Source organism: Manis javanica, chromosome 8 (genome assembly GCF_040802235.1).
Source record: "Manis javanica isolate MJ-LG chromosome 8, MJ_LKY, whole genome shotgun sequence".
Taxonomy (NCBI): Eukaryota; Metazoa; Chordata; class Mammalia; order Pholidota; family Manidae; genus Manis; species Manis javanica.
The window spans coordinates 33280070-33294278 of NC_133163.1; the positions used below are offsets into that span (position 1 = coordinate 33280070).

The 14209-nt window shown below is 48.7% G+C and overlaps 1 protein-coding gene across 1 annotated transcript in view; it reads left to right on the forward strand.

Annotated features, from left to right (window-relative positions):
* Positions 1-5282: 5282 nt before the first annotated feature.
* TMEM229B (transmembrane protein 229B) overlaps positions 5283-14209 on the forward strand; it is a 37673-nt gene continuing 28746 nt past the window's right edge. Inside the window, exon 1 of the mRNA XM_073242235.1 lies at positions 5283-5612. The gene's annotated coding sequence lies outside the window, so the exon portion shown is untranslated. The remainder of the gene's footprint in view (positions 5613-14209) is intronic.

Below are 14209 nucleotides of genomic sequence, written 5' to 3' on the forward strand. Positions count from 1 at the left end.
ACAAATAACCAGAAACCTTCCTCGACATGGGAGGTGCAGAATTTCCAGCAGTCATTAGGGGCACAGGGAAATGCTTTGCTGGAGGACACTGTGGAGTGATTATTCTTATACCCATATGCATAATTCTCAATCTGTTTACCTGTAAGGCCCTAACCTTAGCACAGTGCTTGGAAACCGTGGAACACGAATGGTTGTTGACTTGAATAACAAGTTCCTTGAAGTCAGGAATCCAGTCCTCATAAGATCACAATGCTAGGGAAGAGAAGACACTGAAGACATACTTATTAATTAATTAACACCTTAGATGGATAGGACACTTCAGTTGGATTAATTCCTCAGACAAAATAGTGTCCCTGAGACCATCAACCCCTCAGGCTTACGCAGCCTTCCCTGAAGGTGGTAGAATTCTCCTAGAAGGGCCAAGACAAGGAGCATAGAAAGAATCAAAACAGGTTTTATCCTACCCCGAGTGATGGCAACCCTCACTCCCAAACCCACCCCTAGCCCTGTGCTGCGCTCAGCCAGCTCCTATGGGAGAAACCTTTTGACTTATATCTACAAAAAGAAAGATTTTCTCCACTCTAACCCATCCCAGGACCTAGTGGGGCCAGGAATTAGGACTTGGATGAGAGGTTGTGATAGAAATTCTTAGCCTATTGTAATGTTGCCAAGCCTAAGATAACCTTCTGCAATCACCGCATCTGGCTGAAATTTCTCTTTGAACTGATATAGTGAAGTTGGGACAGGCACGCAGTGTCCCCCCAGGCAGAATGGCTTAGATAGCAACATAAAAGCTTTTAGTTGCAAAGCATTCTCATAACCAGGCTTGCTTTAACAATACCCCTTTGTCCCTCCTCAGACGACTGAGCTCCTTGTATCCTGGTAAAGGGAGGCACGGAGGGGAGGTGACCAGCTTGGCATTTGGTTTCTAATCTCTGGGGCAGAAATTTCGAATTTGTCTGGCACCTGGGATGACTGCTGAGTCGGAAATTAGGGCAGCTGGGGACTGAGGGTGGCTCTCCCCATGATTCCCAAGTTCATAATCAACTCTATGACCCCCTACAAATTTACAATCCTCTCAATTAAACCAATACTTAGATGTGTGAAGTAGTGTAGTTTCAATGTATGTTCAGGTTTTCATTTTTATTTCTTTTAGCATTGCCCCCTTTCCCCCTCAATTTACTGCTAGTCTCATGAAAGAGTGCTAATTTTCAGGGCTGTCTTCAGGCACACATATTAATGTCTGAGTGCTTTACGGGTGAATTCCCATTATCACAGAATGGTGAGTTCTTCATTATCAGGCTCAAGGTGTTCGTAAATACTGCATAGTCCTTATTCTCTGCATTTTCTCTTTGATGACTGAGAAAAGACAGAGGACGTAACTTTTAAATATCCCGCAAATAGGAATACACACATTAGTTTGAGAGCTTGGTCAAAGTACATACTCCTTTCTCACATGGACATATGGCTAAAAAAGCTTCTGAGAAAACCGCAGTCAACTTGATCATTTCCCTGGCACCTAATGTCTCTTCCTCCTCCACCGGCACCCACTTCCATCCCTCAGAGGTATTTTATAAACATTTAGGGACATCCTTAACAACCACTTGCACTAGCTTCCCTTACCATATAGTTCCTAACACAACTCATAGCTGCATGAGGTCCATAACATGTCCACTGGGCTCCAGCACTATACCAACCCCAGCATGAGCAATGATTTTATTCAGCAGTCTATGCCTTCCCGTCCAGTACTCTTCAGAGCTTCCCGCTATTTCTTGACGTTTATGTATTTCTCCCTTCACTGTCTCTCAAAGCCAAGAATCTTACAGAGGCACTGGGTCAGGTGTAAATTCCCTGGGCTGCTTGCTTCCCTCATATCATGGACATTTGATGTTTGGGGTCTTCATAGCAGCCTATCTCTTCTTTTGTTACCCAAAGCACTCTGATGTCTCTTTTACTACTTAACCTCCCAGTCATGATGTGGGGCGCTGGGAGAGCTTACATCAGGTCAGGTTATCCTGCTGGCCCTACCCTGGCCAAGAAGTGGTTGCACTACTCAATTTCAGCAACTTTGGCTGTTTTACCCTTAAGCAGAAGTGATAAAAAGATTGAAGTCCAGTGGTTCTGGCAGCAGAGCCCTGCGGAGACTCTCAATTACTTCCCACTACCTGTGCTCCCAACCCTGTCCTGGTCCTAACCTTTTTGAGTCTGTTTTCCCAGCATTCCCTTCAAATCTGTAAACCACCTGATCATATTCTTCTAATAAACTCCTCCTAGACTTAAGATAACTGAAGCAGGTTTCTGTTGCTTGCAGCTAAAGAATCCTGAATGGTGTAGGTTCAAATTCCTTAGTCTTTTTCCTTTCTATTTCAACAAGGGGCTGTTACAAACAGACTTCCTTATTTTCCAATTCCAGCAGATTATTTTGGCTTCCTCTCTTACTGCCAAGACCTTGCCCACATTCTCTGAAAGACAAGAATTTTCTCCCCTTCTACTAAGCAAACCATCCATAAAGAGGTTGCTCTTCTCCACCCTAAGTAATTGTCTTGATCACTTTCAAAGGAAACAGAAAGAGTTGTTTGTTTGTTAGAGAGAATTGGTTCCCCAGCGTTCTCCCAGTTCTCTCTCACCCAGCTCGTTTTCCAGGAAAGCTGGTCCAAGTAATTCCAAACTCAGGATTGCCTTTGATTTCGGTGCTTCCTCTGCTCCTACCTCACTTCTCTCTTTCTTATCACAGCATCAGGGACAGACTGTACACTGTTCTCTCTTGGCCTCCAATTTCCATGCTCTGGCTCCCTCCCAAGTCCTTCCTGATCTGGCTGTGGGCTCAGTCCCTTCACAGAAAGCACCCTCTTGTACCACATCTCTCCTAACTTGGGGTCTAAGAGTAACCCCCAGAGACCAAGCCTCTTCAACAAGTATATAGAAGTCTTTCTGGTTCCGTTTGAAAGTCATAAAAAAATTACTTATGGTGGATAAGAGCAACCCGTTTATGGATGGTTTGCTTTGTAGAAGGGCAAAAAAGTTCCTGTCTTTCAGCAAATATGGCCAAGAACCTAAGGTATTCAAGACACTTCAGAGATTACAAAGACCCTTGAAAAACTTTATTTTTCCCTATCTGGTGGTAGACAAGAGATATGAAGAGAACAACAATTAACTGCCTACTGTGGCAGGGACTTTTAACTATGTATGTGTACCTGCACTATGCTGAGTACCTAACATACACCATCTTATTTAAGCTTACAACAGCCGTGGGGGTGGGTATTACTGCCATTTTCATTTTGAGATGGGGAAATAGGCTCAGGAATGTAGAATAAGCTGACTTAAGACAACTGGCTAGGATGTGGAGTCAGATCTTAAATGCAGGTTGCTTTGATAAGAGAAGGCAAAGTTGCACTAACACATATAAGTTACCCGAATTCAGGTCTTCTGCCTTAACAGCCATTATGTTTTCCTCTGTGCAATGCTGTCTCCCAGAGCCAGGGAGGAAGCTGAGTTGGTTGCCAGCCACAGACTGAGAACCAGAGTGGAAGAATGGGACCACCACCGCAGGAGGCATCACAGAGGTCCCTCTTTAGTGGGCTTTGCTACCAGACTAACTGGGGCCACTTCTTGCCAAGGTGTTCCTGAAAGAGGCTGTCTTCTGCCTCTCTGACAGTGTTCAGGGGTAATGCACATGCCTCACTGTAGCCCTGACTTTCCCCCACCCAACCCCCTCGCCAGCTCCCTGTCTTAAACCCAGCAAAAAATATTTTCCTGTTAGCAAAGGCCCACTGTGTACTCAGGACTTTACACGCATTATGTCTTTGCGTCATCACAATATCCTTATGAAGTAGGTGATACTCTCTTATAGGGGAGGAAGCTAACTCAAGGAAGGCAGGAGCTCTTGCCACTGGCCTCATATGGCTGTGTATTTCCTATACTGGTCTGAGAAACCCAACATAACTCCTTCTGCCCCCTCAAACCCCAGAGCTTTCCTTCTGTAAAGAATGATTCAGCCTGCCCAAAGACAGGGTATGTATGGGATGTGCTTAGAACTCCTTGTCCACATTGCCTGTCCCTAGTTTGGGATGTCCATTTGTCAGTCTTTGAATATCCTGGGCAGGGGCAGGAGGTTGATGGAAGACCCATGGCCCCATCAGGCAATTAGGGGAATACAGGATGGGATTAGGTTCCCACAGTAGGAAAACAGATCAGCTTTTCACCCAGAGGAGGGCAAGACCGGATATATGAACCTCAGGTTCCTTTTCTCTATGCTGCTTTGGACCTCTGAGAGCTCTTCTTCACTGTAGCAGGTGATGAAAACAGGAAGAGGGCTAGGACAGAAGCAGCCATCAGGCCTCTCAGATCAGGCCTAGGCAGCTTAGGGTCTGTGTGAGAACTGGAAAGAGGCGCCCCCTCTGGACGGATCATTCATAAAGGGACACCCCCAGGGGGACATTTACATTTTTAAAAAATGTCCTTTCCTCTTGGCAGCCGCATCCAGTGACAGGACCCAAGGTTGGCGCAGTGGGTGGGGGTTGGGTTACACTCCCACTGCCTGCTCAGCCTTGCTGTGGGACTTAGGACCCATCTGAGGGGTCTGTCTCAAGCCAGGGCCCTCAGTCACCGATTTCCCACATTCTGCATTTCAGAATCTCCAGGCTTTCTGGATGATGTTCATTATTTTCCACCTTTCAAAAGAAGAGTGTAGATTGACCTCGGAAAGAACATCTATTAAATCGTTGCATGGCCTTAGAGGTTCAGGCCCTGCCTTAGGCAAATTTCCATAGGCCTCAGTTTGTCCATCTTGAAAATGGGGATAATAAAAACGACCTTGCAGTATTATTTCAATGAATGGACTGCAAGGAACACAATGCTGGCACATAGTGGGCCTACCATACCACAACCCGTCCTCAGAGAGCCTTCAGGGTCACGTGTGATACCCACAGTGTATGCCGTACACGCAGTCTCCACAACTCCTGCAAGATCGGTTAGTCTTCCCCGGGCTCCTGCAGACACCTCAAATGCAGGCGGGGTGTCAGGAGCCAGGAGGGCCGAGGAGCTCTTAACTGCAGCCACCTGCGCCACGGCCTGGGCCCAGGACGCGCTTCCAGGCGCCTGGGGCGTGGCCGACCCCGGACTGCGGGCAGCGGTGGGGTCAGCCGGGCAGCGGACCTGGCAGGCCGGCGGGCGAGCGGGCAAGCAAGGAGTTAAGTGCGGCCGGAGGCAGAGCTCCTGTCAGACGCGAGCATGTGCAGTTTGCACAGCATCCGTGCTATGGGTGAGTGCCGCCGCCGCCGCCGCCGCCGGGGGCTCCGTTCGGCCCGGGCAGCGGCGGCTGCAGCCCGCCGACCCCCGCGCCGCCGCGGCGGGCGCCTACACACACTGCGGGCCTAGGCGCGCCGCGGGAGGGCAGGCGGCGCGGGGGAGGCACGGCCGGCAACTCGGCGCGGGGGGAGCCGGAGCGCAGGGCGTGGGGGCGGGGAGCAGGCGGCGCAGGAGGGCGCCCCGAGTCCCGGCGCCGGAGGAGCGGGACCCAGTCCGGGAGACGGCGCTCCTGGCCGCACCTGCACCCGGCAGGCTACCGGCCCTGCCCTGCCCCTGCCCGCGGCCTCGGTCCCGGCCCCGCACCGGTAGGTGCCCCCCGGTGCCCGCACAGAGGCCTTTCCGTCGCCCGGAGAGGTGGCCGCGCCAAGCTGGCAGCGCCGGGTGCGGGGGGCGCGGGCTATGGTGCGGTGATGGGGAAGACCCTGCGACCGGGCTGGGAGCGCTGCCCGATCCCTCTTCCTCTTTGCTTTCGGTTTCGAAGCGGCTGCCCCGGCTCGAGAGCTAGCGGCGGATTAGACGGTGCTCCGGGCTTGGATTCCGTGCGGGGGGTGGGCGCGCAGGGGGCGTGTTGGGGAAGGGGTGCATGTTGGCAACTTTACCCGCCTGAAACAAAGGGCTATCCGAGAGATGCGCGGGGAAGGGGATCTCTGCAGCGGAAGACTGACAACCCCCTTGCTCCTGGCGGGTGCGGAGCACCCCTGAGGCCACCCTGGGAAAGTGGAGTGGGGAGCCAGTCAGGGTGGAAGCTAGGGAGCCAACGCTTGAGAGTGGGAGCCACGGACCCTCTTGAGTTTGAGGCTGAGGACTTATTCTGAAGGGGAGAGAACTGCCACGATGACCCTGCAGCCTTCTCCCAACTTGCATTGAAAATTTGGGTGATAGGGGACCCGCACGTCTAGGTGCCCGCCCCTCCCTGGTCCGTGCCTTGGGGCGCAGCCCAGCTGCCTGGCTGCCAGCTCTCCATCTGTCCTCCCTGATCTCTCATCCTCTGTGGGAGGTGCAGGGCTGGGATGGGGACCAGTACAGCCCCCTTCAGGGCAATGGCAGACAGACGTTGGCTGCTTTCCCCGGTGTCTTCCTTTCTATGCCCAGTAGGAAGCTGACCTGTTCCCTTCCTTCCCAGGACTGTCTCTCCCCACAGTTTGCTTGGGGGTGTGTTTCACTGCCTCAGGTACAGAGCTCAGGGCGGCAGGCTGTTCTGATGCTGCTGCAAGCCCTCCCAGGAAGAAAAAAGCAGGACCCCCCCAGGAGCTGTATTAGGGTAACCTTGGGGGCTCTGCTCCCCAGTCTGTGTGTGTTCTCAGAGCCTAGTAACAAATGAGCTGTTGCTCTGGCCTTCAAACTTGGGTCATCAGTAGGCCTCTTTGTCTTAACCAGGAAGAGGGGTCAAGGAGAGGGCTGAATGGCCTGCCCTGGGGGTGGTACAATGTCTTTCTCTCTATAAAATAAATAGGCCAGGTTCCAGGTCCCGGGTCCCAGACCTTGTATCTCCAGGAGGTGCCTCCAGCTCCAAGCCAGCTTGCATGTGATCACCAGCTTCCATCCTGTGGCAGGACTGCCCATTGCCTTTCTTCCTCTTTGAGAGCTAGGTTCCCCTCTGTGGAGACAGAAGTGGGGTGGGGGCGGGGCAGGACTACTGGGTGACTTTCTTGCTGCTCTGGTGAATGAGCTAATAAGCTAGTGGTTGGTTCATGGGTGGACCTGCCACGACACCTTGCCCTAGAGGCATGGAGGCTGAGGTGGGCTAAGAGGAGGCTTGGCCTTCCTCCCCAAGGCTTTGTATTTGGGGACAGAGATGGGTAACTGGGAAGACAATGGGGGCTGGCTGGTCCTTGGAGGAAAAGACAAGCTGACTTAGTGTTGACTTTGGCCACTAAAGGCACTGAACTGAGAGAGTTCCAGGACTAGTATGGGATGGCAGGAGAAAAAGAGGTCCCCCAAGCTGTAGATCTGTGGCCCTGGAACTTGTGGCTGAAGTCAGATGTGGGTGGTGGACCAGAGATCACCACCAGCCCACTTCTAGGGACCTTTCCCAGTTATCACTCAGCACCACCTTAGGTTCATCCCAGCTATCGGCTCAGAGCAGGAGAGTGATAAGGAGGCCTAACAGCTGCACGCCCCACAGTGAGAGAAGGGGCTGTTGCTCAGATATACTGACTACAGAATGGGAAAACAGCAGGCCCCTGACTCCCTCTTTTAAAGTGATGAGGTATGAATTTTTACCTTTATAAAGTGGTTTACGAGCTTTAGAAAGATGTTAAATGAGTTGGGGAGCCTTATACTGTGTTTATTTCCCTTGTATCAGATTTACATATTGTTTCTAAGGGAAAGGTGTCATTTTGCAGGATAGGGCTCAATTTGTGATAGGGAAAACTCAGTGTTGATTTAAAAAGTGTAGTTTTTAATCAGAAAGACACTTGCTAGAGCACACGGGCAGCCAGTGGTTTTTGGGCAGCCCCTGCAGTTGTCTTGGAGCTCCTTGTAGTAGGGTTTTTCCTGGAAGACGATGTCCATCCTGGACTACAGTGAGAAGCTCCTCCAAGCTCTGAGGAGGGTCTCTGGTGATGTTGAGGATTCTGATGTTATAAATTGAGACCTGGGTAAGGACAGTAAAGTGAAGCTGCTTGGTCTTAGCAGCAGCCATATCAGATCTGGCTGTCCTTGAGGGAAGGGAAATCTAACCCTGGTACAGCCTGACTGTTTTCAAATTTCTATCCTTTTACTTTCCTGCTCCCTCCTCCTCCAACCCCCGATTTACAGACAAAGTGGTTTGGGTTTTTTGTTTTTTTTTCAGGAACATTCCTTTTAAGGGGTGGATCATTTCTGACTTGGCAACAAACCCTTAGCTCCCTTTGTGGCAACACCTGGCTAAGGAGGGAGCATCTGAGGGGTTTCCGATGTCCTGAGCAGAAAGAAATTCAGCCTCTCTAGCTAGGTCTTCGGCTTTTCTCCACCACCACCACCCCTCAGAAAGCAGAGGTTTTGTATTTAAAAAGTGAAGTGCAAGCTGATTCCTGGGAAAGGGCTAGGAGGCGGCACTTTTGGTCACAGTTTCCCTTGAGGGGAACTCAGTCACATTGTATATTCACACACTAGCAGCAGTGTGCGGGAATGTCTGTGTTGGGGAAGTTTTCCTTTCTGGGGCTGTGTTTAGATTCAAGTACTGGAGGAGACCCACGGGTTATACTTCTTCATTACGCAATAAAGGAAACTGTAGGATGTAGGTCTCTGCGTGTTCGCTGTCCAGTGCACATCTGCCTCAGACTATGTGCTGTGGGATTCCCCGTGCTGCTGTGATTCAGGGAAAGGAGGTGGTTTTCCGCTTTGCGATTCATATCCATAGGTAGAACTGAGGCTTAATACATTATCTGTCACATTCCCAGATGAAAAGGAGGGCCTGCACCCTTCCCTGTGCTCACATCCAACCTGCTGGTGTGGACACCTAAGGCTGTCTTCAGTGTTCCTTTTAACACCAGTTCCCCTGTATATAAATTGAGTGGGGTCCAGGTCACACAGTGCTGTTGGATCCCTGCTTCTTCAAGGGATGGTTCTGAAAGGTAACTTCCACTCCTCACGGATGTTGGTGCTTCTGCCTTTGGGGTTGGTAACAGTCCAGTCTGGCAATTTGAGGAGGAACCAAAGTTATTGCCAATTCCTGTTACCAACCATCCAGCTCCCTGTTATCCTTTATTCTGCCTGGTCCCCAATAGGGAGTGTGATATCCTTTGAGGGCTCTTGGCTCCCAGTGTGGCTGGTATTGTAGAAAGACAGCATCCTTGAAATTAGGGCAAACAGTCTGGTTGGGCAGAACTTGGATCCTTGGCTTGCTCCTTCCTGCTGCCCCATCCTCTAGAAGCATGGTGGATAAAAAAAAAAAAAAGGAAGACTTGTTTTATCAACACCTAACTTAACGTAGGGAGACCTAATAGATCAGGGGGCTCATCAGAAAGAGCACTTTCTGCCATTCACTTCAGAGTGCCCAGGTTCAGAGCACACTGGATTAGCTATTTCTGACTGCTTCTGCAATTAGACTTGAATGATGAATGCCCTCTGGCTGATTCATTCATTCATTGTTTCCTTTCAGTTTTTGAGAGACACCCTATCACATGAGTTTCTGGAATGGTCTGTTTCCATCAAAAAGGTCACTCACCCTGAGTTTTCATAAGGCCATGATACCAGCCCTGAGGAGCTAGGGATGCCAGCCAAGAAGTAGATTGAAGGGCCACAAAGAGAGGATTCTTCTCTGGACTTCTAAGGGGGTGATTCATGCTTCAAGATAAAGTGTGCTTCCTGGTGCTCCATGGTTTCTTTGCTTGCACAGTCAGTGGAAGGACAGGCCCTGGTACAGCAAGAAGCCCACCTTGTAGACAATAACTGTCTTTCTTTGGAGTAATGACGGGGGCTTATTTTTAGCCCACTGCAATCCCTATCTTCTTTCCACAGCTGTCCTTGGCCAGACCCCGTTTTAGTCCGTAGGACCCTTTCCATCTCATTCCCAGCCAAAGAGGCCTTCCTAAAGCCAGGAATAAGGCTGCCTGAACATCGGTATTACTTTCATCTACATTCTTAAAACAAATGTGGACAAGAAATATTGTCACTATTGGGCAACACAAGCTGCAGCTCCAGACTTTTTTTGGTAATTGTTTTTTTTGGTAATTGGTTTTTGTCTGCCTTAAAACAAGGAGATGACATTTGTACACTGACCTACAGATGCCTTAAAGCTTTCATATAGCCTGCACAGTTTCTAGCACATGGTGAGTGCTTATTAAATCATCAGCTATGGTACTTGAATGTGATTGATTAGATACCTAGATTTCTAGATCACTGGGCAATGATGTAGTTTGTATAGAAGTTGGTTGGCAAAGGCTTCTGGAATCAGGAAATCTAGGATCCCTTCTTGACTCAATTGTGTGACCTTGGTCAGCCCATTTCAGCCCTCTGAACTTCCACAAATGGAGCTTCAGCTGGCTTCACTGGTTATATAGTAATAACAGGGACAGACACCATTATTGAGTACTTACTAATGCCAGGCAAAGGGCTAAGCATTTGACTATGTGCTCCTCTCACAGCAATGAGAAGCTACTACTAATTATCCCCATTTTATAACTGGAAAAACAGGCTATGAAAGATGAAGTGATTGCACACATCATACAGCTAGCAAGTATACAAACTTGCTTGGGATTTGAACAGAGATCTATTTGACTCTCCTGTGTTCTATAGCCTTGGATCAGGTGATGAAAAAATGTTGGGGAGAAGTAAAAGTGGAGGTAGTGTTTGTTAAAATAAAAGAAGGAGAGTATATGTGGATTAAACACAACTAGTTAAAAGGAGATGGAAATACAGAATCTTATTTGAAAAACAGCATCCTGATGATGGTTCAGGAAGGAGAGAGGTCGGTACCCTGTACTGGGGAAGTAGACCAGATGGCCTGGGAGTTACTCTAAGGGGAACAGATTTTCTGCTTGGCATTGGGATATATCTCATAAACCCCATTTCGTTTTGATGCTGAAATTTTTCTCTTGCTGAACAGGCTTTCTGGGCAGTGTTTTTCTGTTACCTACTGCCATTTGTCACAGTAGCTCATCTCTGCAGATTCTTGACTCCAGTTCTCATCCTCCAAACCAGTTTCTGGGCCTTCCTGTGCCCATCATTGTAGTCCAGCTATGGAGACCTGATTACGACCCTGGGGGTTCAGGTACACTCTGCAAAGCACAGCAAGCATTGGACCATCCTATTCTTCTGAGGAAGTATTTGTGGCCACTGGTCACTCTGTTCAAAGGGGACCAGCTAGTTCATTGAGGTGATTCTCATCTCCTTCATCCTTGTTGTTCTGCAGGTGAACTCTGGGGCTTTAATATTCCCAGGTGCTCATGAAGAGCAATGAAGGCTGAGGGTTGGGGGGCTGGTGAGCTGACCCCACTTTGAGAGCCGGCATGGTGGTATGTCTGGGGGCACTGAGATGGGGGTTGGGGGCCTGGGCTCTGCTCAGTGGCTCTGGACACATGACAGGAGTCCTTTGGCCTTCAGTTTGGTTATCTGTACAACTGGAATGTTGAAGAGAGATTCTCCAGCCTCTTCCAGCAATGCTGCTGGTTGATCCAGTACAATCTGGATAATTCAGTCCTTTCTCAGGTAATAACTCAGCCAGTCTGAAATCGTAAGAAGTTGGAGCTGGGAAAGCAGAGGTGGGGTTGAAGAAGAAAGCAGCCAATTGGAAGTTAAAGCACAAAGTCAGAGCTGGAGAAAGCCCCTCCTTGTGAAGGAGACTGGGTTGGGTCATTCCTCCTTTGGTTGTTTAAATGGGACAGCTGAGAGCTGGCCTCTGTTCACCCTTGTACTCACCTCCCCCTGAATCATGGGGAGCACCTCTTGTATCTTAAAACTTAAACTTCACACCCTCCTGTCCTCAAGTGAAGGCAGAAGGGAAGTTGTGTATCACTGTATGTTTCACCTTCCGCACTTGGATTGGGCAGCCTCCTGGGCCTGGTTCAGTCCAGGATTCCCCCCAGGGCTCCAGGACGGGGGGATGTAGGTCCAGGTAACTGTCCTCTCTGCTGCCCTTGCTCCCCCTTAGAGAGCAAGACCGTATCACAGGCTCAGCTGGGGAACATAGGGAGCCACAGCTTTTCTGTTCACGGAATCGAGCCATTTAATATCCCTTTGAACAAAGCCACTGTCTGAGGACCCTTGGCTTCTGCTCTCCATCGGTACATCTTCATTTCCATTTCTTCATATTCAAGGTTGGGGAGCAAATGAGTTCCCACCAAACCTACCAACCGATCTGTTCTGCCCCTGCCTGCTTTGCTCTTCTCCTTAGTTCCTTGTTGCTCTATACCAGTTATTTCTAATGTGGTTACCATGCCTCTGGGAATATGAGAGATGATTTTTAGTTGGTATAGGGACTAACATTTCATTTTAATAGTTCCGTTTCTAATGAGTATAAACAAACATGACTCATTGGGATGTTGTCATAAAGCAACTTAATTCTGTCTCCCACTGTCCCTTTATGTTTATTCAGTGAGATTGATTCTTTTCCTGCCCTGGGATGAAAACTCAGACCCCATAACTTTTTGGGTTATTCTTAGGCCCATGGCCTCTTCAAGTTACAAACATAGTCTCAGTTCAGTATATAGTAATCCAGTCTTCTGTCACTGGGCTGGGAGGGGCAGAAAGGGCTCACTTGACCCACACTGTTGTCTGCTCCTTTCCAGCTTCCGGGCCTGCCTGGCAGGTATTTAATGCTATTCTCTCTCCTGTGGCCATGTTATGAGGTTTCTCAGAGTCTCCTCCCCCTCCAGTTGCTGGGATTGTTCACTTCCCTTGTCTTGAAAAGAGAAAATTTTCCTCTCTTCCAGGTTATTGTTCTTTCCTCAGCCCCTAAAATCCAGTGATTCACCTCCAGCCTCTTTTGGCTAAGGACCTTCAATCTGTCCTAGTGGCCCTCTTGCACAAAATCTGCTCTGATCTCATGGTGGCCCTCCCATGCATGTGACCCACATTAGCCCAAGGAAGCAACACCCATCCTCTGGTGCAGTGAACCTGGGAATACAGGCCAGCCCCCCAGCTCAGCTGTCTCCCTTAGCTCCTCCAATAGCAGATGGCCAGCCTGTCATCTGCTAGTCATCAGAGGGTCAGGTCATCACCACCTGAGATATGTCAGTCCATCCTGTCCTCCCAGATGCAGGGTCGGCCATCAAATTTCCTGAGTGGTATTGATGAAGGCCCTCTCACCAGCTGGGGAGTATCAGACCTGTTACACTCCGTGCCTCAATTAAGACTTTTGATTTAACCTCTCGTTATAGGTTTACCCTCAAAACTATAGTTTCATGAATACTATTGCTTAGAATAAGACTACAGTACATGTTTAACTAAAAATTTAACCTAAGTAAAAAAGGTTAAAAACAAGTAGCATTTACTGAGCACTGAAAATGCCTGATACTGTTTTAGTACAGTAAAAATGCTCTTTCATTTAATTCTCACAAGGGAGATACTTGTATTATCTCTATTTTACAAATGAGTAAACTGAGGCAAAGAAAGGTTGAGCAGCTTGTCCAAGGTCACACAGTTGGCATCAGAGCCCAGATTCAGAAGGAAAGAATCTGACCCCAGGGTGCGCTCTTTTAAACCACTACACTGTCACTTTCCACCAGAGCTATGGGCAGCCTTGACAAGTCTTGAAAGTGGAATGCATATAATTGGGAAATGTTGCTTTAGGATGTAAGTGAGGTTCTTCACTCTGCCTTCAGCTCTGCATGCTTTGACTTTACCTGCTTTCCCAACAACTTCTGTGACCTAATCCACATGCATGGCTAAGCTGCCACGCACACACCTGCCCCATACTTAGATAATTTTCCTTTCCAGAGGGCCCCCTCTGCTTTGCTGCCTTCCAAGAATGAAGTCCTTCTCAAAGTCAGAGCCCATCTTTGCGGCAAAAATGTATTTGACCAAACATGTTTTAGCCGGGATCTTTTACTCTTCTTGTAACTTCACAGTGAAATTGGCAATTATTATGTGCTTTTATGCAAAAAGCAGTGAAGGGCAACTAGCAAATCCAGATTCTGATCCCTCAGTGCCACTAACTGCCTATTGCAAACTTACGTAAGATCTTCGACTGCTCTTAACCTTGGTTTCATAATCTTTAACATATGAGTGTGGGTTAGTTCCCTTCATTTTGCAATATTCTATGATAGATGTTTTCCTTCTTGTCCCCACTAACTTTTAAGTTCTTGAGGGCTGGATCTGTGTCTTTTATCTCTTAGTACATCTAGGACTCTGCACAGGGTTTCACATATAGAAGGTGTTTAATACTATTACTTGGTTGGCTGGTGGGAAATGCTGCTGTAAGTCTGCTCTGGGCTTAACTGAGTTTTAGAAATCACCTTTTTTCTGTGAGGTCAGCAAT